Source organism: Equus caballus, chromosome 6, assembly GCF_041296265.1.
Source record: "Equus caballus isolate H_3958 breed thoroughbred chromosome 6, TB-T2T, whole genome shotgun sequence".
Lineage (NCBI taxonomy): Eukaryota > Metazoa > Chordata > Mammalia > Perissodactyla > Equidae > Equus > Equus caballus.
This window is the reverse complement of record NC_091689.1, coordinates 66,409,580-66,435,861: the sequence shown is the minus strand read 5'-3', so window position 1 is coordinate 66,435,861 and position 26,282 is coordinate 66,409,580. Positions and strand designations below refer to the sequence as shown.

Genomic DNA, 26,282 nt, shown 5'->3' with positions numbered 1-26,282 from the left:
ACTAGTCGCTCTTTCCCAGTGGTTCATTGGCTAAAATGTCTAAAAGCACATTCATTGAACCAAGGGGTAAAGGAAATAGACTTTAAAATAGTGGGGGTCTAAGCAAACAGTATGGTGGTTCCTCAAAAGATTAAACATAGAATTATCATATGATCCAACGATTCCACTTCTGGGTAAATACCCAAAAGAACTGAACGCAGAGACTTGAGCAAGTACACTCACGTTCATAGCAGCATTATTCACAATAGCCAAAAAGTGAAATCAACCCAACGGTGAATCAAGAGATGCATGGATAAACAAAATGTGCTATATACATACAGTGAAATAATTCAGCCTTAAAAAGCAACAAATTTCTGATACATGCTACAACACAGGTGAACCTAAACATATTATGCTAAGTAAAATAAGCTAGAAACAAAAAGACAAATAGAGCATGATTCCACTTATATGAGATACTGAAATAGTCAAATTCACAGAGAGAGAAAGCAGAAGAGTGATTTACCAGGGACTGAGGGGAGGAGAGAAGGGGGAGGTAGGTATTGTTTAACGGCTACATAGTTTCAGTTTAGAATGATGAAAAAGTTCTGGAGATGGATAGTGATGATAGTTGCACAAAATGTAAATGTACTTAGTGCCACTGAACTGTACTCTTAAAAGTTATTAGAATAATAAATTTTATATTACATATTTTACCACAATTTAAAAATTTAAAAATATATGTAATGATAAGAATATAAAAAGGCACGTCACAGATTAGGAGAAAATATTTGAAAAACATATCTGATAAAGGACCCTTACAACTTAATAATAAGATTGACTCAATTTTTAAAAGGACAAAAGATCTGAATAAACATTTCATAAAAGGCATATAAGAATGGCAATTAAGCACATGAAAAGATGCTCAACATCAGTCGTGAGAAAAATGCAAATTAAAACCAAAATGCAGGTACCAGTACACCTACTAAAATGGCTAAAAGCAAAAAGACTTAAAATATCAAGTGTTGGCAAGGCTATGGAGCACGTGGAAGTTTCATATACTGCTGGTGAGAATGCAAAATGGTACAGTGACTTTTGAAAACAATTTGGTAGCAGTATATAAACAGGCAACTTGCCACATAAACCAGGAATCCCACTCCTGGCTATTAATCTTCCTCCAGCAAGGGTGGGAGTAGAAAGAACACATTAGGTAAACTGTCCAGTTAATGGGCATTTCTTGAGAGTGAGGCCAGAGGAAAGATTATCTCTTAGGCAGAAATACAGTTGCTACCAAAATCAAAGGGCGAGAGCCTGATTCCAAGATGGCGCCGTGAGTAGTCCTCTTTGTCTCTCGCCCTTCGAGTCTACAATTATTTGGACACTTATCGCTTGACAAAGGATATCCAGACAGCATCTCAGGACGTCTGAGACACCCACGCGACTATACAGCGGAAGGTGGACGGACTTTCCTCCGGGAGGATGTGGAAATAGGTGAAAACTCTCCGACCCCGACGGGCAGCCTAGTACCCGCAAGCGGCTTTCTTCCAACGGATGCCCCCAGAGGATCCACACACATCTAGGGCAGGAGCGAGAACACAACAGAGGAGCGACGGTGGAAACAGGTGACCAGAACCCTACTTAAACCCCCCGCAATTACTCCTAAACGCAGAGGGAAACTTTGGAGTTGCACACCTGAGCCCGCGGGGAGAGTCTCTCCCCGCCATTGGCGGGGAGACCCGGCCTGGTGCTCGGGGCGCCCGGAGGGTCCCAGAGAGACGCCCGCCCCGGGGGACTAGGGATTGCCGGAGATCTCGGAGAGGACCGGGGCGGGGGAACTTTCAAAGGCGGGTCCGGCGACCCGGTGGGGAAGCGCCGGAGCTCCGCCAGGCAGCAGACAAAACTCTCTGTCTGCCGGTAGCAGAGGGGCCACGCTGAGCACTCAGGGCTCCCGGCAGAGGCCCGGACAGAAGCCCAGAGGGCGGGGCGACCCCCAGCTGCCGTTGCCCGCCCCGGGGGACTAGGGATTGCCGGAGATCTCGGAGAGGACCGGGGCGGGGGAACTTTCAAAGGCCGGATCGGCGACCCGGAGGGGAAGTGCCGGAGCTCCGCCAGGCAGCAGACAAAACTCTCTGTCTCCCGGTAGCAGAGGGGCCACGCTGAGCACTCAGGGCTCCCGGCAGAGGCCCGGAGAGAAGCCCAGAGGGCGGGGCGACCCCCAGCTGCCGTTGCCCGCCCCGTGGGACTAGGGATTGTCGGAGATCTTGGAGAGGACCGGGGCGGGGGAACTTTCAAAGGCGGGTCCGGCGACCTGGTGGAGAAGCGCCGGAGCTCCGCCCGGGCAGCAGACAAAACTCTCTGTCTGCCATTAGCAGAGGGGCCACGCCCAGCATTCAGGGCTCCCGGCAGAGGCTCGGACAGAAGCCCAGAGGGCGGGGCGTCCCCCAGCTGCCGTTGCCCGCCCCGTGGGACTAGGGATTGCCGGAGATCTCGGAGAGGACCGGGGCGGGGGAACTTCCAAAGGCGGGTCCGGCGACCCGGAGGGGAAGCGCCGGAGCTCCGCCAGGCAGCAGACAAAACTCTCTGTCTGCCGGTAGCAGAGGGGCCACGCCCAGCATTCAGGGCTCCCGGCAGAGGCTCGGACAGAAGCCCAGAGGGCGGGGCGTCCCCCAGCTGCCGTTGCCCGCCCCGTGGGATTAGGGATTGCCGGAGATCTCGGAGAGGACCGGGGCGGGGGAACTTTCAAAGGCGGGTCCGGCGACCCGGAGGGGAAGCGCCGGAGCTCCGCCAGGCAGCAGACAAAACTCTCTGTCTGCCGGTAGCAGAGGGGCCACGCTGAGCATTCAGAGCTCCCGGCAGAGGCCCGGAGAGAAGCCCAGAGGGCGGGGCGACCCCCAGCTGCCGTTGCCCGCCCGGTGAGGCTAGGGATTGCCGGAGATCTCGGAGAGGACTGGGGCTGGAGAGAGTTCCAGAGACCCAGCTTAGTAGCCTAGGGGGAAACCCTACAGGCTCACAGAAGCCTTAGGGAAAGCCTCTGCACAGCATCAGTAGAAGGCACCCAGCCGCCAGCCACAAGGCTGGAAGACCCCAGGGCAAAAGCAGCATAGCTAGGTGTACTAACCACAGACTGTAGAAGATGCCAATAGCTCTCCTGCGACCCATAGAGGACAAGTGAGATTTGGTGGGTGCCGACAGCAACCGAGCGACAAATAAAAGTGATCCCACCCCTGGCCACTGGAAAAGCCCATAACACCGTTGCAGACCCCAAGGAGAGAGCGCATCTAGGTGGGCAACAACAGTAGGCACCTGCAGCCTGAAGCCCCCCGTGACGGCCCCCACGGCAGAGGAGGGAATCCAAAGGGCCACTGTGGCTACGAAGAGGGGCCCAGGCCCAGTTAGCAACTACGGACAGGGTTCCTGGTTGGTGAAGTATAAACAGCTGCTCCCCCCACCGCAGCAGCTGAAACAAGTGAAAGGAGCAACTAAACTCTATCTCCATGCGGAGGCACAAATCAACATCATCAAGCAATATGAAAAAATACATTAAATCTCCAGAACAGAAAGAAAGTAACAAATACACAGAAATCAATCCCAAAGAAAATGAGATATATAACCTAAATGATGATGACTTCAAAACAGCCATCATTAAAATACTCACTGAGTTAAGAGAGAATTCTGACCGACAACTCAACGAGTTCAGGAGCTATGTCACAAAAGAGTTTGATACGATAAAGAAGAACCAAACAGAAATACTGGAAATGAAGAACACAATAGAGGAGATTAAGAAAAATCTAGATGCTCTGAACAGTAGGGCCGATAATATGGAGGAAAGAATTAGCAATTTGGAAGATGGCAATATAGAATTGTTGCAGGCAGAGGAGGAGAGAGAAGCAAGACTTAAAAGAAATGAAGAAACTCTCCGAGAATTATCAGACACAATTAGGAGATGCAACGTAAGGATTATAGGTATACCAGAGGGAGAAGAGAAGGAGAAAGGGGCAGAAAACCTACTCAAAGAAATAATGGCTGAGAACTTCCCAAATCTGGTGAGGGAGATGGATCTTCAGGTGACAGAAGCCAATAGATCTCCAAACTTTATCAATGCAAGAAGACCAACTCCACGGCATATAGTAGTGAAGCTAGCAAAAGTCAACGACAAGGAGAAAATATTAAGGACAGCCAGGCAAAAGAAACTAACCTACAAAGGAACCCCCATCAGGCTATCAGCAGATTTCTCAGCAGAAACTCTACAGGCTAGAAGAGAGTGGAATGATATATTCAAAAATCTGAAGGACAAAAACCTACAGCCGAGAATTCTCTACCCAGCGAAAATATCCTTCAAATACGATGGAGAAATAAAAACTTTCCCAGATAAACAAAAATTAAGGGAGTTCATTGCCACAAAACCTCCTCTCCAGGAAATCCTCAGGAAAACCCTCATTCCTGAAAAATCCAAAAAAGGAAAGGGGCTACAAAACCAAGAGCAGAGGAGATAAGTAGAAGGACAACAACAGAGAGTAGCAGCTCTACATCAGAACAGATTAAACCATGGGACGAGAAACAAAGGAAACTGAAGAAAACCGGAAAACAAGACACAAAATGGTAGTGGTAGGTCCCCACGTCTCAATAATCACTCTAAATGTAAACGGATTGAACTCCCCAATCAAAAGACACAGAGTGGCAGGATGGATCAAAGAACAAGATCCAACAATATGCTGCCTCCAGGAAACACACCTCAGCCCCAAAGACAAACACAGACTCAGAGTGAAGGGATGGAGAACAATACTCCAAGCTAATAATGAACAAAAGAAAGCAGGTGTCGCTATACTAATATCAGACAAGGTAGATTTCAAAGCAAAACAGATAAAGAAAGACAAAGAGGGACAGTATATAATGATAAAAGGGACTCTCCACCAAGAAGACATAACACTTATAAATATATACGCACCCAACACAGGAGCACCAAAATTTGTAAAGCAACTCTTAATAGAACTAAAAGAAGACATCAACAACAATACAATAATAGTAGGGGACCTCAACACACCATTAACACCAATGGACAGAACATCCAGACAGAAAATCAATAAGGAAATAATAGAATTAAATGAAAAATTAGACCAGATGGACTTAATAGATATATATAGAACACTTCATCCAAAAACAGCAGGTTACACATTCTTCTCAAGTGCACATGGAACATTCTCAAGGATTGACCATATTTTGGGAACCAAAGCAAACATCAATAAATACAAGAGAGTTGAAATAATATCAAGCATCTTTTCTGATCATAACGCTATTAAACTAGAAATCAACTACAAGAAAAAAGCAGAGAAAGGTGCAAAAATGTGGAGACTAAACAACACGCTTCTCAACAAACAATGGATCATTGAAGAAATTAAAGAAGAAATCAAATATTATCTGGAGACAAATGAAAATGAGAACACGACATACCAAATCATTTGGGATGCAGCAAAAGCAGTCCTAAGAGGGAAATTCATCGCAATACAGGCTCACCTCACTAAACAAGAAAAAGCTCACGTAAGCAACCTCAAACGACACCTAACAGAACTAGAAAAAGAAGAACAAACAAGGCCCAGAGTCAGTAGAAGGAGGGAAATAATAAAAATAAGAGCAGAAATAAACGATATTGAAACAAAAAAGACAATAGAAAGGATCAATGAAACAAAGAGTTGGTTCTTCGAAAGAATTAACAAAATTGACAAACCCCTAGCCAGACTCACCAAGAAAAGAAGAGAGAAATCGCAAATTAATAAAATCAGGAATGACAGAGGAGAAATCACAACAGATACCAATGAAATACAAGAGATCATAAGAGAATACTATGAAAAACTATATGCCAACAAATTGAACAACCTGGAAGAAATGGACAAATTCCTAGACTCCTACAATCTCCCCAAACTGAATCAGGAAGAAATGGAGAATCTGAATAGACCAATCACAAGTAAGGAAATAGAAACGGTAATCAAAAACCTCCCCAAAAACAAGAGTCCAGGACCAGACGGCTTCTCTGGAGAATTCTACCAAACATTCAAAGAAGACTTAATACCTATTCTCCTCAAACTGTTCCAGAAAATTGAGAAAGATGGAGAACTCCCTAACACATTCTATGAAGCCAACATCACTCTGATCCCCAAACCTGACAAGGACAACACAAAGAAGGAGAACTACAGGCCGATATCACTGATGAACATAGATGCAAAAATCCTCAACAAAATTTTGGCAAACCGATTACAGCAATACATCAAAAAGATTATACACCATGATCAAGTGGGATTTATACCAGGGACACAGGGATGGTTCAACATCCGCAAGTCAATCAACGTGATACACTACATTAACAAAATGAAAACCAAAAACCACATGATCATCTCAATAGATGCAGAGAAAGCATTCGACAAGATCCAACACCCATTTATGATAAAAACCCTCAGTAAAATGGGTATAGAAGGAAAGTACCTCAACATAATAAAGGCCATATATGATAGACCCACAGCCAACATCATACTCAATGGACAAAAGCTGAAAGCCATCCCTCTGAGGACAGGAACAAGACAAGGGTGCCCACTTTCACCACTCCTATTCAACATAGTTCTGGAGGTGCTGGCCAGAGCAATTCGGCAGGAAAAAGAAATAAAAGGAATCCAAATAGGTAACGAAGAAGTAAAACTCTCGTTGTTTGCAGACGACATGATCTTATACATAGAAAACCCCAAAGAATCCACAGAAAAACTATTAGAAATAATCAACAACTACAGCAAAGTAGCAGGGTATAAAATTAACGTGCATAAATCAGTAGCATTTCTATACACTAACAATAAACTAACAGAAAAAGAACTCAAGAACTCTATCCCATTCACAATCGCAACGAAAAGAATAAAATACCTTGGGATAAACTTAACCAAGGAAGTGAAGGATCTATACAATGAAAACTACAAGACTTTCTTGAAAGAAATAGGCGATGACATAAAGAGATGGAAAGACATCCCTTGCACATGGATTGGAAGAATAAACATAGTTAAAATGTCCATACTACCTAAAGCAATATACAGATTCAATGCTATCCCAATCAGAATCCCAAGAACATTCTTCACAGAAATTGAACAAACAATCCTAAAATTCATATGGGGCAACAAAAGACCGCGAATTGCTAAAGCAATCCTGAGCAAGAAAAACAAAGCCGGCGGAATCACAATCCCCGATTTCAAAACATACTACAAAGCTACAGTGATCAAAACAGCATGGTACTGGTACAAAAACAGGTCCACAGATCAATGGAACAGAATTGAAAGCCCAGAGATAAAACCACACATCTATGGACAGCTAATCTTCGACAAAGGAGCAGAGGGCCTACAATGGAGAAAAGAAAGTCTCTTCAACAAATGGTGCTGGGAAAACTGGACAGCCACATGCAAAAGATTGAAAATTGACCATTCTTTTTCACCACACACCAAAATAAACTCAAAATGGATCAAAGACCTAAAGATTAGGCCTGAGACAGTAAGTCTTTTGGAAGAGAATATAGGCAGTACACTCTTTGACATCAGTTTCAAAAGAATCTTTTCGGACACTGCAACTCCTCAGTTGAGGGAAACAATAGAAAGAATAAACAAATGGGACTTCATCAGACTAAAGAGCTTCTTCAAGGCAAGGGAAAACAGGATTGAAACAAAAAAACAGCTCACTAATTGGGAAAAAATATTTACAAGCCACTTATCCGACAAAGGGTTAATCTCCATAATATACAAAGAACTCACACTGCTTAACAACAAAAAAACAAACAACCCGATCAAAAAATGGGCAGAGGACATGAACAGACATTTCTCAAAAGAAGATATGAATATGGCCAATAGACACATGAAAAGATGTTCATCATCGCTAATCATCAGGGAAATGCAAATCAAAACTACACTAAGATATCACCTTACCCCCGTTAGATTGGCAAAAACATCCAAAACCAAGAACGACAAATGTTGGAGAGGTTGTGGAGAAAGAGGAACCCTCATACACTGTTGGTGGGAATGCAAACTGGTACAGCCACTATGGAAAACAGTATGGAGATTTCTCAAAAAGTTAAAAATAGAAATACCCTATGACCCAGCCATCCCATTACTGGGTATCTATCCTAAGAACCTGATATCAGATATCTCAAGAGTCCGTTGCACCCCTATGTTCATTGCAGCATTATTTACAATAGCCAAGACGTGGAACCAGCCTACATGCCCAGAAACTAATGATTGGATAAAGAAGATGTGGTATATATACACAATGGAATACTACTCAGCCATAAAAAAAGACGAAATTGGCCCATTCACAACAATGTGGATGGACCTCGAGGGTATTATGTTAAGCGAAATAAGTCAGTCAGAGAAAGACGAACTCTACATGACTCCACTCATAGGTGGAAATTAGTATATTGAGAAGGAGATCTGATTGGTGGTTACCAGGGAAAAGGGGGGGTGGGGGGAGGGTACGGAGGGGGAAGTGGTGTACCCACAACATGACTAACAAAAATGTACAACTGAAATCTCACAAGGTTGTAATCTATCATAACATTAATAAAAAAAAAAAAAAAAAAAAAAAATCAAAGGGCGAGTGGGGGTTAAGAATTAGAGAAAAAACAAGAACAGTATGTAAAGTGCCTCAGGGTGTTTAATGCAGGTAAGCTTAAAATGGGGTGCCCAAAAGATCAAACACAGGACAGAAGTGAGAACAGAGCACGGAGTCACCAAACTGGAAACCAAAGAGAGAGAATGGGAAGGAATAGATTTAATAGGAAAACAGGAAGACAGCCTTAGCTGATTAAGTGAAATAGGGGATGTCACCTGCATCAGGCCTTTCAGAGCTCTCTACAGTAAGCTCGGCTGCCTGAGACTAGGGAAATTATCAGGCACACCCAAATTATAATCATCTTTCTGCTTACTAAAAGTTTGTCTTACTTCTAAAGTTTCTGTCATACCACAACCCTCTGTCCCCAAAAAAGTCTTATTTTTTTCAGATTGTTATACAACAGAATGATTACATACTGTAATCATAGTATTCATACTGTTATGCTGTTGGTAATCTATCCCTAAGATCCTAGAGTTCCTTAATGATCTGGCTCAAATTTACATTTCCAGTCTCATCTTCTGTCTCTTCTAGTCATTCTGAAAAGTTCACCTTTTTTTCCTGCACAGAACAATAGCTCATTAATAAGCACTTATTATTTTCTAGTGACTTACTGACTTCAACTTCTCAAATACAGTGGTCCCCCCTTATCCATGGGGGATATGTTCCAAGGCCTTCAGTGGAGGCCTGAAACTGCAGATAGTACCAAACCCTATATATACTACGTTTTTTCCTATACACACATATATACAATAAAGTTTAATTTATAAATTTGGCAATTATAACAATATACTGTAAGAAATGTCATGGTACTATAGTCTCTCTCTCTTCCAGTCCATATGCCTAAACCTGTGTAACCATCCCTTATTTGCAGTAAATGGCTTGGTGTCGCTGGTTTCAGGGAATCCCTTGCCGAAGTCTTCATACAGGCTCAACGTTTTCTCGCACAACATGTTGCCATCAATCAGAACACATTTTCTGTTCATGTCTTCTACCCACAAATTTAATGCCTTTTCCATTTTAACTAAGCACTTATCACACACTGTGGCCATAACTTTTGCAGCTGAGGTGCAACAGCAAAACTAGCACAAATTTCTTTTTCCTTCTTCACAATTTCATGGATAGGAGCTTTCCTTCCTCCAATGGATATTAGCAACCTCAGCGTATGATGTTTTTTCTTTCCTTACTAAGTTGAGAACTTTCACCTTTTCACTTTAAGGAAGCACTTCACGGTCTCCCTTTGGCATATCCGAATTGCCAGCACCACTACTCTTGCGTTTGGGGGCCATGATTAAGCAAAATAAGGGTTACTTGAACACAAGCATGTGATACCATGACAGACAGCGAATAACTGAGAAGGCTCACCAAGTGACTAACAGGTGGATAGCGTACACAGTGTGGACACGCAGGCAAAGCGATGATTCACATTCCAGGCAGGATGGAGCAGGATGGCTCAAGATTTCATCACACTATTCACAATGGCACGTAATTTAAAACTTATGAATTATTTATTTCCAGAATTTTCCATTTAATATTTTCAGACCAAGGGTGACCATGGGAAACTGAAACCTGCAGAAAGCAAAACCATGGATAAGGGGAGACTACTGCACATGGGAAAAAAATCTGAAACATACATGCAACTATGAATATAAGATTAGGGAGTCAGTTCAAAATTGCTATTTCAGAAAATTTCTTAAAACTTTTCCAAGAGTTACATAAAACTCAAATATGCACAACCAAATCTGGTTTATGTGCAAACCACTACTACAACAAGATATTTAAAGAATACAATGAACTGGAGGATTTCAACATTCCTAGGCAATTTAATGTGAAACACATACATACGTACATATGTGTACATCTATATACACATATATCAATTATGTGTCCTATTCTGTGCTAGCATCTCGGCTGTCAGTACCACAATACCACCACCTAGCTCACTTTTGCATATTCCCTGGTAATATGTTAAGAGCTTAATCCAGGCCATAATTTTCTTATCACAAGAGAAAGGTATATGCAGTATGGGTAACAGGAAAGGAATGGTAGTGATGTGAATAAAAGTGCAATTCTTTTAGTGCTGGTTCCTTTACCATCATTAAAATTGATTTTATAATAAATTAAAATTGATGTTTATAATATTACCTTCTTGATATTCTGAGAAGCTAAAACAAAGAATCTCTTAAAATGAAAGCAGCACTCTATTTACATCCCTCACAATGACTTTCTTTCTCAACACACACATATACACTTGAAGTCATCAATAAATTTCACTTTCAGTTTCCTAGATGAAGAGTAATTAGAACAGCATGCTCTGACCAACTACCCATTATGTCATTTGAAGAATGGATAAGAATAGATAACTAAATAAAAGAATGCTACAGTTCCTACACAAACACATGCCCCAGCTTCTCTACATATATAACCAACCAGTGGTGTTTTATTCAACTGTTATGGTTCCTTCCTCCAAGAAAGTTGGCAAAGTCTACCAATTCATTGCACATAAGCTCCCAAAAAGATGGCACACCTTTCTTGATTAGAATAACTGTTTTGTGATATTTTTGAGGCACAACATAGTTTTTCTTTTAATTACTGAAACTATGTTAAAGTAACTGAATTGCAGGGGGAATAAAGATTTACTCTGCTTACAAAATCTCTATACATTTTCTAAGCCTGAGAACCAACAAAAGCTTGCTATATAATCCAACATCAGAGACAGAGAAAGAAGTCTACTGAGAGTTGACTTAAAAAAAAAAAACCCTCAAATGATTTGCATGATTCCAGACCTCAGCATTGCTACACAATCACAATGGAAAGAATGTGTGGTAATTAACCAGCTTTAAATGCTGAAAGTATCCAAACAATCATTCTTTTTCCCTAACAACTTTTCATAAAGGGGGAAATCCTATAGTCTTGATGATTACTCCTTCAGCTTACTTTACTTTTAAAAAAATGAAAACAAACTAAGTACTGAGAACTGCTATTCACAGGTTTCTCCTCTAATTCAGAAGTCCCTTATTCAGCATAGGATTCTATTTTACTATATTCATTAAATATCTCCCCAGTATATCTGATTAACGTCTTAGCTTTCAACAGGGAGAAAAGGGGCACAATGACTATTTTCTATAATCTAAAATGAGACTGTGGTAAAAACGAAAGCTCAAAGAACAATAGCTATAACATACCTGAGTTTTACCAAATACATTTAGCCAAAAGCAGATATTAGTCAGTAATCATTATAGACTGTTGTTAAATTTCAACATACTTGGTAATGGGGTACGCTGTTTCAATGTGTCTATGACTAATCTAATTCTGAGGTCTTAGCCTTGATTTCTAAGTGTTTTACTATAAATTATCCTTACACTAGGATTCAGCATCTTAAGGATTTTATTATTTTTTTCATCCCCCTTCAAGTTGGCTTTAGGATACTACAGGAATGAAAGCAATTTATAAAGTAAACTACAAGACCACTCTTCTTGACAGACACAGGAGTAAGATGACCATGCATTCTTTAAAATTTGTATTAGCTCCATATGTGACATTCCACCATGCCAAAGACATTAATTTTTTATTTCTATGGCGAGTGTCTTAGGGTGCTCCAGATAGAAAGAAACAGAGAGACAGCTAAAAAGAGAGAGAAATAGATTAAAAGGAATTGGCTCATGACGTTATGGATGCTGAAAGTCCCAATATCAGCAGTTAGCAAGCTGGAGACCCAGGAGAATCAATGGTGTAGTTCCGGTCTGTGTCCAAAAGCCTGAGAACCAAGAGCGCCGATGGTCTAAGTCCCAGTTCAACTGCAGAAGACCAAGGTCCCAGCTCAAGCAATCAGATAGAAGTTCCCTCTCGCTCAGATTTTTGCTCTATTCAAGTTGTCAGTTGATTGGATGACGGCCACCCACATTAGAGAGGGCAATCTGCTTTACTCATTCTACTAATTCATATGTTTATCTCATTGGGAAACACTCTCACAGACATATTAAGAATAAAATTTGATCAAATATGTGGGCACCCTATGGCCCAGTGAAGCTGACATATAAGATTAACCATCACAAGTCCACCCCTCATCAACTTGGCACCCATACACATCTCCTTAAACCATACTTAATCTCCAAATAAGGACAATAACAAAGCCAGAATTCTGCCCAACGTGATATAACTATCCTGTGTACAACTGGAAACACACTAACCCCTTCCCCAGGAGAGGAGATAAAGTCCTTGAATGATGTTACTCTTCTCCTTAATATCCCAAAATTTAAATACTATGATGTAAAATTAATAACTCTTAAAATACTATAATATACATTCAATGCATCTTACATTACATGATAACTGAATAAGAAGAAAAAAGATATTGTACATATATATAGCCATATATACACACATACACACACACACAAACATATTCATAACAAAATAAGGAGGAAATACTCATGACAATTATAGCTCTGGTTTCTGTAACTGGTCACATGGTTGTAGCCAGTATTTAGAACTACCTTCTTCCACTACCCATTCTGTATTCCTTTTATCTTCAACAGTCACTTCAGGCAGTCATGGTTCTTTAGCTGGTGGGGTGACCAAAACTTTTATTCCTGGGAGGGTCTGGGAATAAGTACTCATCCCTGAACTGGGCCACTGTAGTTTTCCAATGACCCTAATCACAAGGCATGGTAATACTAAGCTGCCCTAAGGGATCCCCTGTATTTCAGACATACTCTTCCTTACCTCCACTGTAGAGTAGCAGTCCAATTTCCCCTTGCTAGTCAAGATCAACCACTCCAGCCAGTATAGTAACTCACTTCTTTGCCTGTTGATTCAGGGTCCAAAGTGGTGGGCAGCAGTCTTAACTTCCAGTTCAATGGAATCATTGAACCCTGATGAAAGCATTCCTTCCTTTGGAACTAAGACCTCTAGGCCAGCAGAGCATAAAGTCATGGAAACAGGAACCAAAAATTTTGCTAGTGGGTCACTAGAGGTAATAGTGAATAGTGTCACTCACATTTCCACCCCTTGATTCTTAGACATGTGAATCTTGCCTATGGGAGAAACAGCACCATATATTGGATGCTAATTCAGAGCAAACACAACCTTCTGGAGAACCCTGCCCCAGCCCTGTAACGTAGTGACATCTAGCTGGTGCTCTAACTTAGAGTTCAAAAGGCCATTCCACCAGTCTATCAAGTCAGAGGCTTCAGTGTGATAGGGAACATTATAAAACCAGTGAATTCCATGAGCATGGGCCCATTGCTGCACTTCTTTTGCTGGGAAGTGAGTTCCTTGATAAAAAGCAATGCTGTGTGAAATACCATAGTGGTAGCTAAGGCATTCTGTAAGCTCACAGATGGTAGTTTTGGCAGAAGCACTACATGCAAGGGAAGGCAAATCTGTATCTAAAGTATCTATTCCAGTAAGAACAAATAGCTCCCACTTCCATGATGATAGCAGTCCAATGCAATCAACCTGCCTCTAGTTAACTGGCTGATCACCAGGGAATGGTGCCATATCAGCGATTCTGTGTTAGCCTCTGGTGATGACAGACTGGGTACTGAGCAGTGGGCATAGCCAATAGGCCTTTATGAGTGGAAGTCCATGTTGCTGAGCCCATGTGTAACCTTCATCCCTGCCAGCAGGGTCACTTTGTTCATGAAACTACTGAGCAATGACAGATGACTGGGGGAAAGAGACAGAATGGTATCCATAGAATGGGTCATCCTATCCACTTGATTATTAAAATCCTCCACTGCTCAGGTCACCCTTTGGTGAGCATTCACATGGAAAACAAGTATTTTCACATTTTTTGCCCATTCAGAGAGGTCTATCCACATATCTCTTGCCCAAACTTCCTTGTCACCAATTTTCCAATTATGTTCCTTCCAAGTCCCTGATGGTCCAGCCAAACTACTGGTCACAGCCCATGACCAGCATACAATCACATCTGGCCACTTCTCCTTCCAAGCAAAGTGAACAACCAGGTGCACTGACCAAAGTTCTACCTACTGGGAGGATTTCTCTTCACCATTGTCCTTTGGGGATGTCCCATAAAGGGACTATAGTGGTACAGCTGTCCAATTTCAGGTGGTGCCTGCATATCATACAGAACTATCTATAAACCAGGCCTGAGTCTTCTCTTTCTCTGTCAACTCATCTTAGGGAACTTCCCATGAGGCCATAGGTGCAGTCTGGGAAAAAGAAGACACTGTAGCAGAGTAGAGACCATCAGCATTTAGGCCACTTCTTCATGTAACTCACTTGTGCCTTCAGGGCCTGCTCAGGTCTGATCACATATATACCACTTCAACTTGATGATGGAGTGCTGCTGTCCATGCCCTGCTTTATGGCTTGGTAGGTCAGATAACACCCAGTTCATGATGGGCAGCTCAGATTGCATGGAACTTGGTAGCCCATGGTTAAGCAATCAGACTCTAAGGCCCAGTAGCAGGCCAACCGCAGTTTCTCAAAAGAAGTACAGATTTCCACAGAGAACGGCAGGGCTTTGGTCCAAAATCCTAAGGGCCTGCACCATGATTCACCTATAGGGGCCTACCAAAGGCTCCAAACAGCATCCTATCTGCCACTGACACTTCAAGCACTATTGGATCTGCTGGATCATATGGCCCAAGTGACAGAGCAACATGCACAGCACCCTGGACCTATTACAGAGCCTGCTCTTGTTCTGAGTTCCACTCAAAACTAGCAGCTTTTGGAGTCACTCCATAAATGGCCACAGTAACACACCCAAATGAGTATTATGTTGCCTCCAAAATCCAGAGGCCCACTACGTGTTGTGCCTCTTTCTTGAGTGTAGGAGGGGCCAAATGCAACAACTTATCCTTTACCTTAGAAGGTATGTAAGACCTTCTAAGGTAAAGGTACCTTCTAAGGTATCCTTACATATCCTTATACCTCAACACACCCTACATCACTGGACCCCTAGAAATTTCACAGAGGTAGAAAGCCCCTGAACTTTTGTGAGACGTATTTCCTACTCTCTGACACTCAAATGTCTTACTAATAAGTCTAGAGTAGCTGCTGCTTCTGGCTCACTAGATCCAACCAACATAATGCCATCAATTTAATGAAGCAGTGTGATATCTTGTGGAAGGGAAAGGCAATACAGATCCACAAAAACTAAATTATGACATAGGGCTGGAGAGTTGATATACCCTGAAGTTGAACAGTGAAGGAGTACTGCTGACCTTGCCAGCTGAAAGCAAACTGCTTCTACTGGACCTTATTGACAAGGATGGAGAAAAAGCCACATGCCAGATCCAGCAATAAAAACATATCCAGAACAGCAGCTACAATTGGAGTCACCACCTGGCTAAGCTTACAATGATCCATTGTCACTCTCCAGAATCCATCTGTCCTCTACACAGGCCAAACAGATGAGACGAATGGGGATGTGCTGAAAATCACCATCCCTTCGTGTTTCAAGTCCTTGATGGTGGCACTAACCTCTGCAATCCCTCCAGGAATGAGGTACTTATTGCTTTTGGTTTCCTATCTTCCCAGGTGGAGGAATTCTAGTGGTTTCTATTTGCCTTTCTCATCATAACACCTTCACTCCACTGGTCAGGGAACCAATGTGGGGATTCTGGCAGCTGCTGAGCATATCTATTCTAATTCTGCATTCGGTAACCGGGGAAATAACCACAGGCTGGATTTGAGGACTTACCAGACCCACTGTGAGATGGACCTGAGCTAAAACTTCATTGATCACCTGACCTCCATAAGCCCTTTATGCTGACTGGTAGACCACAAGGACAATTTGGGTCTCCTGGAATTAGTGTCAGTTCAGAGCCAGTGTCCAGTAGTCCCCAAAAGGTCTGATTATTTCCTTTTCCCCAATGCACAATTACTCTGGTTAAAGGCTGTAAGACCCTTAGGGAGGGCTGGGAGAAAGTCTGACAGTATAAATTTTTGGCAGTGTACCCGGGTGTTTCCTCAAGGGGACCCTGCCTCGTCTTCATTCAAAGGATTCTGGGTCTATAAAAATTCAAGTCCCAGAACTGATTAAAGGGTCATGACTGCTTTTATGATTTAGGCTAGACTCTGTTCACTCGACCTAGAACTTTTCCGCTTATACAGATCAAGGAAGAATTTAATAAGTTTCCTATCTATTTCACTTCTAGAAACACCATGATCAACTAGCAACACCACTGGTCTGCATGAACCAGAGTATTCTGACTGCTGCTTTGACTTGGATGTCCAAACCATGCTCACCTTGCCTTTGACGGCTGAGTGCCATCATCTGCCCTCTGCCACCCTGGAATTCACTTATTCCCATTATATTTAGGTTTCCCAATTCAGTGACTGCATTCCTACTCTGAGGTCTAGCCTATAGAGAAGAGCAATCATAGAGCTCTTCAAGGATGCCAGGGCTCCCCTCACAATATATTTCTCATAGTATTGGTGAATGGCATGTCTTCTGGACTGTCCCAGTATAGGTGAGCAGGTCTTAAATGACAAATCCAACATTCCAATATCCCTAAGCCTTTGAATCTTTTCCTCTACATTAAACTAAGGCAGGTCCAGCATTTCCAACTCACTCACGGTGGGCCACCTTTTGGTCCGTATTTTAGCCAAACAATCAATTAAACAGTTACAGCCCTTTCTAATTCTCCGAGCTGCAACAGTAAATGCGGAATGTCTGTGAGATAATGAGCCCATATCAATAAATTCCGCCTGATTCTACTTTATGTTCCTTCCACCATAATCCCACATCCTTAGTATCCACTCTCACTCATGTTCCCCAGATTTCTGTCTGTATAAATTAGAAAACTCAAGTAGTGTAGCATATTTCCTTGTGGGTCACATTTTGTACTTCACCTTTAGGGGCCTGCTGGATTTAAGTCTGGTTATAGGTCTAGAAGCAAAGAGGGATGGTGAGGGAGAGTCCTGAAATCAGGATTGTCTTGCATGGCAACTGCCTCAGGGGAGGCCATTACAGTTTCCTTGAGCAATGCAGAATTAATCCCCTCAGACCTCAGACAGGGGGAGAGAGGCCGCTCCCACTGGGAGTGCGAAGGCCACTATTACTGAGGGTAGGGAGTGTGCTCCCACTGGCAAAAATATTTACCAAAATTTAGGGGCTCAATGTCTCCAGCTTCATCAGGGTCTTCCCACATGCCCCTATTCCAACTTTCAGGATCCCATTCCATCCCAATCAATGCCCTCACTATAATGTATTAGTTTATCTTACTCTCAACTACTTAAATGTGAGGTCCTTGAAGACCAAGTGATATTTACTTCTATATCCCCTAGTGCCTGAAATATAGCCGGGGCTGAATACAGATTTCTACTGAACTGAATTTTGCTTCTCAACATATCTCAGTTGTATATTATTTTAACTTTCATAAACTCGGTTTTGACAGTTATGAAATCCTTGTTTATGTATCTATCAAAGGTCCTAATCTGCTAATAGTACCCCTATAACAGAAAACAGACTGGTTTACTAAGGGAAACACATAAAGGACGTGCTTGCTCACATTTTTCCAAGATGATATAAAACTTGTTCTAACCACTAATTTTTTTTTTTTGAATTAAAAATACCAGTACCCTCAGCAGAATCATTTTTTCATCTAACTTTAGTATGAATCACCTATAATTTTTTTTCACTTCCATACCTAATAAGTAATTGAGTACCAATTTTATCTATAAAAGACTTCTAATGCATACTCTAATTTATCCAGAAGAACATAAGTAAACACGCATATTAAAAGAAAAAGAAGATCCACATGTCTGAAGCACACAAAGTTCTCCCTTCCCTCTATAATTGGGTGTATTCCTGACAAACCTGACCCTTCATGAGCAATACTTGAAAGACTTTTCCTCTTCACCATTATGAAAACCAACTGAGCCATTAGCTAAAAATCCAAGGCTTCCCCACAAGGCAATCTAGGCACTCCCAACATATTTTATATGCCATAATGTCAGAATCCTACAGAAATGTCAACTAACCCTGTTCCTCTACTGAGTAAATATATACTCAAATCCATACTGTTTTGGGGTACGCATCCACAGTAAAGTTAAAAAGGCATGTAAGAAATGATAAACTACATTTTCAGGATACTGCTACTCTCTGGAGAAGAAAAGAAGAGGATGGGTTCAAGGGTTTAAATTCTATCAATGGTGATATCTCCTTCTAAAAAATATGAAGCAAAGGGCAATGTTAAGATTAGAAAAATTAATGCTGAATACATTAGATGTTAATTAAATGAGTTAATATTTGTAAAGTCCTTAGAACAGTGCCCAGAGTATGTAAGCACTATATACCATACCTAATGGGTATGGGTGCTAAAATATATATATATCCAGCTCTGATGGTCTAGTGGTTATGTTTCAGTGCTCCCTACACCATGGCCTGGGTTCGTTTCCTTGTCAGGAAACCACAGCACCCATGTGTCAGTTGTCACACTGTGACAGCTGTGTGTTAGTGTGAAGCTGAAAGCTATGCCAGCAGTATTTCAAATACCAGCAAGGTCACACATAGTGGACAAGTTCCAGTGGAGCTTCCAGACTAGACAGACTAGGAAGAAGGACCTTGCCACCTACCTCTGAAAAGACTGGCCATGAAAACCCTACGAATAGCAGCAGAGCATTGTCTGATACAGCGCCGGAAGGTGAGAGGATGGCACAAAAGGACTGGGCAGGGTTCCGCTCTGCTGTACACAGGATTACCAGGAGTTGAAATAGACTTGATAGCACTAACAACAACCATAAAATATATATAGTATTATTATTTAAATGCTTGAAATATTTAACTAAAAATTTTCATAGAACCCCTACCTCACACAATAAACAAAACAACTCAAAATGGATCAATGACCTAAACCTAAGAGCTAAAACTATAAAACTCGGAGGAAAAAACAGATGGGTACATCTTCATGATCTTGGATTTGCCAATAGATTCCTGGATATAACACCAAAAGCACAGGCAACAAAAGAAAAAAATACATAAACTGGACTTAAAACATAAAACTTTTATGTATCAAAAGGCATTATCAACAAACAGAAAAGAAAATCTATAGAAGAGGAGAAAATACACACAAATCATATATCTAATAAGGGTCTAGCATGCAGATTATATAAAGAACTCTTAAAACTCAACGTCAAAAACAACTCAATTTTAAAATGGGCAAAAGACTTGAATAGATATTTTTCCAAGACATAAAAATAACCAAAAAAAACAAAAAAATAATACTCATTATAATCATTAAGGATATACAAACCAAAACCACAAAGTAGCAGTTCACACACATTGGGATGGTTATGATTAAAAAAAACAGGAAAATACCAAGTGTTGGCAAAGATGTGGAGAAACCAGAACCCTCATACATTGCTGGTGGGAATGTAAAATGATATAGCCACTTTGGAAAACAGTTTAGCAGTTCCTAAAAAGGTAAACATAAAATGACCACACGACCTAGCAACTCCACTCATGGATATATGCACAAGAAAACTTAATATAAGTACTCAAACAAATAATGGTACACAAATTTTCAAAGCAGCACTATTCAAAATAGCAAAAAGGTGGGAAAATGCAAATGTCCATCAAGAGATGAAGAGATAAACAAAGTATTAAGTGTAGTATATACATACAACAAAAAAGGAACAGAGTACTGAAACAATGTGGATGAACCTTGAAAACATCATGCTAGGTGAATGAAGTCAGACACAAAAGGTCATACATGATAGGATTCCACTTATGAAATATCCAGAACAGGCGAATCCATAGAGACAGAAAGCAGACTGGTATTTGCTAGGGACTAGGGATAAGCGAGAAGAGGTAATGACTGCTTAATGGGTGCAGGGTTTACTTCTGGGGTGATGAAAATGTTTTGGAACTAGACAGAGTTCCACAACATTGCGAATGTACTGAATGCCACTATGTACACTTTAAAATGATTACTCTTATGTTTAGTGAATTTCACCTCAATAAAACACTTAAAAATATTTAAGAAAATGTTTGAAAAGTGTTCAGTGTAGCACCTGGTACATTCCAGATACTTAAAAATAGTGGCTACTATTATCGCCACTATTATATATTGCTATGTATATTACAATATAGTATATCACTGAACAATTGGGCCATCAACAAAGGCAGTCACTATGATGATACTTGTGATACCGACATAACTGTTCCAATTTCAGGATCTTAACCTCTGAAATTTCACTTTCTTACTACAATTTGGTATCCTTTTATTTATACTACTCTGCCACTCCTTCTGAATCTGCCATTCACCTCTACTGGAATTTCTGGTATCCCAAACCCTCTTTATTCTCTCAGCCTATTAATAACTCCTCCTTTCTAAATCCAACTTTCTGTTACTACTGTTACTTAAAGCTTTTGTCTTACGCATCCAGCTTCTTTCTTGATTGCTCTCAGCCCGTCTAAATGCCTGTTTCTTTTTCATATGTCTAATATGCTGTTTTAAACACTCAATACACTCAATAGGTGACAGACAGACATACAGACCATCCATCCAATGTCTAGGCTTCCTCAACTGAGATTAATCAGTCTGAGAACAGAAACCAAAAAGAATGAAGAAAACAAACAGAGCCTCAGAGACCTGTGGGAAGCCATTAAGCATGACAACATATGCACTATGCAAGTCAGAGAAGAAGAGAAAAAGGGGCAGAAAGAATATTTGAAGAAATAATGGCCAAAAACTTCCCAAAGCGTACTTCGCAAAGTACACACAGACACAACACACCTCATCAACAGATGCACTCTGGAATGTTTTTTAAAGTAAGAAAATATAGGGGCTGGCCCTGTGGCTGAGTGGTTAAATTTGTGCACTGCGCTTCGGCAGCCCAGGGTTTTACCGGTTCAGATCCTGGGCACGGACCTAGCACCGCTCATCAAACCATGCTGAGGTGGCGTCCCACATGCCACAACTAGAAGGATCCACAACTTAAAATATACAACTATGTACCAGGGGGCTTTGGGGAGAAGAAAGAAAAAATAAAATATCAAGAAAATATTATAAAGTAGGAAAAAATATATGCTGATTAAAGAGTCAGATCCAGCCTTATGATTCCCAATTCACCACCATGAACTATATGCTGAATTATTTTGCCCAGATGAAAATAACTATGATGATAATATCCATGGCCCTTCTGTGCGAGAGAAAAAAAAATCATCCAAAAATCTCATGTACATATTATTTCACTTGTTCATAAGATTTTCTACTCTTCAGTATTTTCTGAGTCATGCAATAAAACAACATTTTGCAATCTGAGAGGACTCTGAATGATCAGAGCACTTCTCATCAATCACATGTGAGTCACTTTTTATGTTCATCTCTGTGACACTGAGAATAACCTTGAGGCATTCCTTTCTTCTCTTACTGACAACAAAAGAAGTAAGATCAATAACACCAAACTTTGGTACTATAAAAAACAACTCAGTACGCTGATGAAGATAAAGTCTCCTACAAAAGGTTCTTGCAACAAAAAGTACTGTATAAGTATTCTTACCTAAAATAACAACTGGAAAACATCACATATACTAAATGAGCAAGTGACATCGTAAAACACTATTCACGTTAAGCAGAAGCTAGTCCTAAAAATAAATTAATAAAATATGTCTCTTTTGCAAAACACACGAGAAGAAACTTATCTAAATGCCCCATGAAAACTACTGCCAGTTATTCAACAAACACTTTTTCCCATTCAGCAGAATAGAAAGTAAGCATTCATTTCAACCTATCTTCTGACTCAGGATGACACATTTAAGGCCACTGAGCTTTCGTAGGCTTATTTTCAATTTTTCATGCCCAATTTGGGCAAACTGTGAATAAAGGGTATAACCTCATTTTAAGTTGTCTTTATTAAATTCATAATTAAAATAATACTTAATCTCACCTTTAATCATCACCTTTTATTGATGTCTAAGCATGTAATTTTTAGTAATATTCACGTAAGCCCCTATAGTGAAGTATACTCATTGATGAATGGATCTTACATAACACTGCAGCACTGCCTTTGCTCCACTGCAGAAGATCTGAATTCTCATAACATACAAGCAAAGCATCTTGAAATGATCGTGTAGACTATCTTTTACCACAAGGTTGGACACAACACAAAAGGCAATTTGGCTGGCCTCTCCATTATGTAGGCCTACTTTTGGTAGGAGATGCACATGGTCTATGTTAGCAAGGCTGGCAAAGAGAGAAGAAAGTCAATCATCTCTGAATACCAGGAAAAAGTGATTTCACACTTTACAAAATAGTGGCTATTTCATTCATATAGTTAGTCTATTTGACTATGTGTGTTGGACTGCATTATGTAAATACCAAAATGCACACACACCCATTGAAGGAAAACACATTTACTAGAATTGTAACATGCTGCATTTTAAAGCAGCTAACATTTTCGCTGATCTTCATCTATTAAACCTGTAATTAAAAAAACTCTTCTCGGGGCTGGCCCCGTGGCCCAGCGGTTAGGTTCGTGCGCTCTGCTGCAGGCAGCCCAGTGTTTCGTTGGTTCGAATCCTGGGCGCGGACATGACACTGCTCATCAGACCACGCTGAGGCAGCGTCTCACATGCCACAACTAGAAGGACCCACATCGAAGAATATACAACTATGTACCGGGGGGCTTTGGGGAGAAAAAGGAAAAAATAAAATCTTTTAAAAAAAAAAAAAACTCTTCTCATTTCAAAATTTAAAAATTGTTGTATCCTCTGCTAGTGACAGTAAATGTATCCCTAATTCCTTAAGTAGGATTCTATGGCATATAGTTAACAATAGTCTTTGTACCACTTATTTGGATTGAACAGGGGAGGAAAGAGCCTACAGGTCAAGAAATGTCTAAACTAATTTAAAATTAGAAAATATAAAAGGACATAAACTTGGGTAAACATTTTAGAAGTAACTGAAACCATCTCACGTTGATTTACTATTTTGCTGAATGAGTTTATTCTAAGTAGTAAAATTAATAGATTCAGAATAAGCACAATATACAGATGGCCCCTGACTTATGATGGTTTAACTTACAATTCTTTGACTTTACCATGGTGCAAAAGCAATATGCATTCAGTAGAAACTGAGCTTCGAACTTTGAATTTTGATCTTTTCCCGGGCTAGCAATATGTAGTACAACACTCACTGACGTCAAGATGCTGGGCAGCGGCAGCGAGCCACAGCTCCCAGTCACCCACGTGATCGCAAGGGTAACCAACCAGTAGGCTTACAACCATTCTGTTCCCATGCAACTAATCTGCTTTCTACTTTCAGTGCAGTATTCAATAAAATGCATGAGATATTCAACACTTTATTATAAAATAGCCTTTGTGTTAGATGATTTTGCCCAACCATAGGCTAATCTAAGTGTTCTGAGCATGTTTAAGCCAGGCTAGGCTGAGCTATCACGTTCGGTAGGTTAGGAGCATTAAATGCATTTTCAGCTTAGAGTGGGTTTATCAGGATGTAGCCCCATCATGAGTCCAGGAAGATCTGTATACAAATGTTTACAAGAACTCAACCTTGGTAGTGTAGCCTATGAATAAAAGCAGATTAGGAAGACGTGATCAAACCCCAGCTCTACTACTTACTCTTAATGCAACCTTGGATAAGTCTGCTCACTCATCTGAGACTCAGTCTTCTTGTTTATGAAATGGCAAAAATACTAGCTACCACAAAAGGTATTGGTTGAAATGTAATAAAACAACATACATAAGGGGTGTCTGCATGGTACTGGGCACAAAGATTTCTATAATTCTTGTCAAAAGAAAAACATGGGTAGTATTTTACATTACACAAAATACATCAGGAATTCCATGCAGGTCATTTGCAGCAAAATAATAATGTGAGTGGAAAAGCTATGTTATTATTCCAGACTCTAAACCTGAAAAATAAATGGGTTGAACTAGATAAAATCTAAGGAATGGAGTTCCTGAAATTCTAGGATTCTACCTTAAAATGATGTCCAAAAAGTCAGTGATATTGAATACTACATTTCACTCCAAAATTTACTACAATAAATAGCCCAGAGGACCAATTCTAAGACTATCAACTGAAACAGAGGCAATGTATATTAAGAATCTGAAAAAATTTCATATACTTTGAGTGATAACCACATTTTTAAACATCAATTAAAAGAATCTTATCAGAGTTATGCACAAAAATTTGATGCTAATTCTAATGGGGAAAACTTAATCTCAACTACAAATCAAGAACTTATAAATCAGGTTCTCAAAAGATTCATGATGTAGTAAGCACTCACAAAGTAATGCTGAGTGAAAGGGAAAAAATATAAAACAATATTTACAACTTTGTTTTTAAAATGTTTGAAAAAGACTGAAAGCCAGCAAAATATTAGCAGAAATTATCTCATATTAATGGAAATGGGTTAACTTCTTTCTTTATAGGATTATTTTCTAATTTCTACTAAATCAACTATAATTTCCAAAATCAAAAAAAGCAGTACAGGGGCCAGCCCAGTGGCACAGTGGCTAAGTTCACGAGCTTCACTTCAGCAGCCCGGGGTTCACAGGTTCGGATCCCAGGCACAGACCTAGCACTGCTCATCAAGCCACAGTGTGGTGGCATCCCATATAAAATAGAGGAAGATGGCACAGGTGTTAGCTCAGGGAAAACCCCCCTCAAGCAAAAAGAGGAAGATTAGCAACAGATGTTAGCTCAGGGCCAATCTTCCTTAGAGAAAGAAAAAAAAAAGCAACACAATACTCACTCATGATTTTTTTTAAATTTTCAGCAAACTAGAAACTAAAGAAAACTTCCTCAATCTGATGAAAAGTGTATTTACAAAAGAACCTATAGCAAACTGCTTTTTTAAGGAAGTTCACTCTTTTTTTTTTGGCAGGGAGATTCTCCCTGAGCTAACATCTGTTGCCAATCTTCCTCTCTTTCTTTTTCTCCTCCCCAAAAGCCCAATATATAGTTGTATATTCTAGTTGTAAGTCCTTCTGGTTCTTCTATGTGAGCCACTGCCACAGCACAGTTACTGACAGATGAGTGGTGTGGTTCCACACTTGGGAACTGAACCCGGGCCACCAAAGCAGAGCGTGCTGAACTTTAACCACTAAGCCATCAGGGCTGGCCCTACAGCTAACTTTTAATGGTAAAAGACTACATGCCTTCCCCACTAAGATGAGAAACAAGGCAAGGATGTCCGCTCTTACTTGTCCTATTCAACATCACACTGGAAGTCCTAGCTACTGCAATGAGACAAGAAAATGAAATAAAAGGCAACCAGATGGGAAAATAAAACTGGGAAATAAAATTGTCTCTATTGACAGACAACAAGATTATCTATGTAGAAAATCCCAATGAGTCTGCAAAAGCTCCTAGAACTAATAAGTCAATTTAAAAAGGTGAGGATTCAAGGTCAATACAAAATATCAACTTATTTATAAATAATTGGATATTGAAATTTTTAAAAGATTACCATTTACAACAGCACAAAATAACATGAAACACTTTACACACAGAACAAAATATGTGCAAGATTTTTATGCTGAAAGCATCAAAACATTAATAAGAAAATCAAAGACATAAGTAAAGAGAGAAAGATATTTTATTAATGGATTAGAAAATAATATTAAGATGTTGTTTCTCCCCAAGTTTATCTCTAACTTCCATGCATCCTCAATCAAAATCCTTCAATGCTTTTTTATACAAACAGACAAGCTGATTCTAAAAATTTACATGGAT

The 26,282-nt window shown here is 40.4% G+C and overlaps 1 protein-coding gene across 29 annotated transcripts in view; it reads right to left on the bottom strand.

Moving 5' to 3' along the window:
* CCDC91 (coiled-coil domain containing 91) overlaps positions 1-26,282 on the bottom strand; it is a 376,603-nt gene that overhangs the window by 315,063 nt on the left and 35,258 nt on the right. For 6 of the 29 annotated variants that reach the window (XR_011440005.1, XM_070271153.1, XM_070271169.1 and 3 more), the window contains exon 1: positions 9,964-10,167. The exons of the other annotated variants lie outside the window; for them this stretch is intronic. The gene's annotated coding sequence lies outside the window, so the exon portion shown is untranslated. Of the gene's footprint in view, positions 1-9,963; positions 10,168-26,282 lie in introns of those variants that run through there. 29 annotated transcript variants of the gene reach the window in all.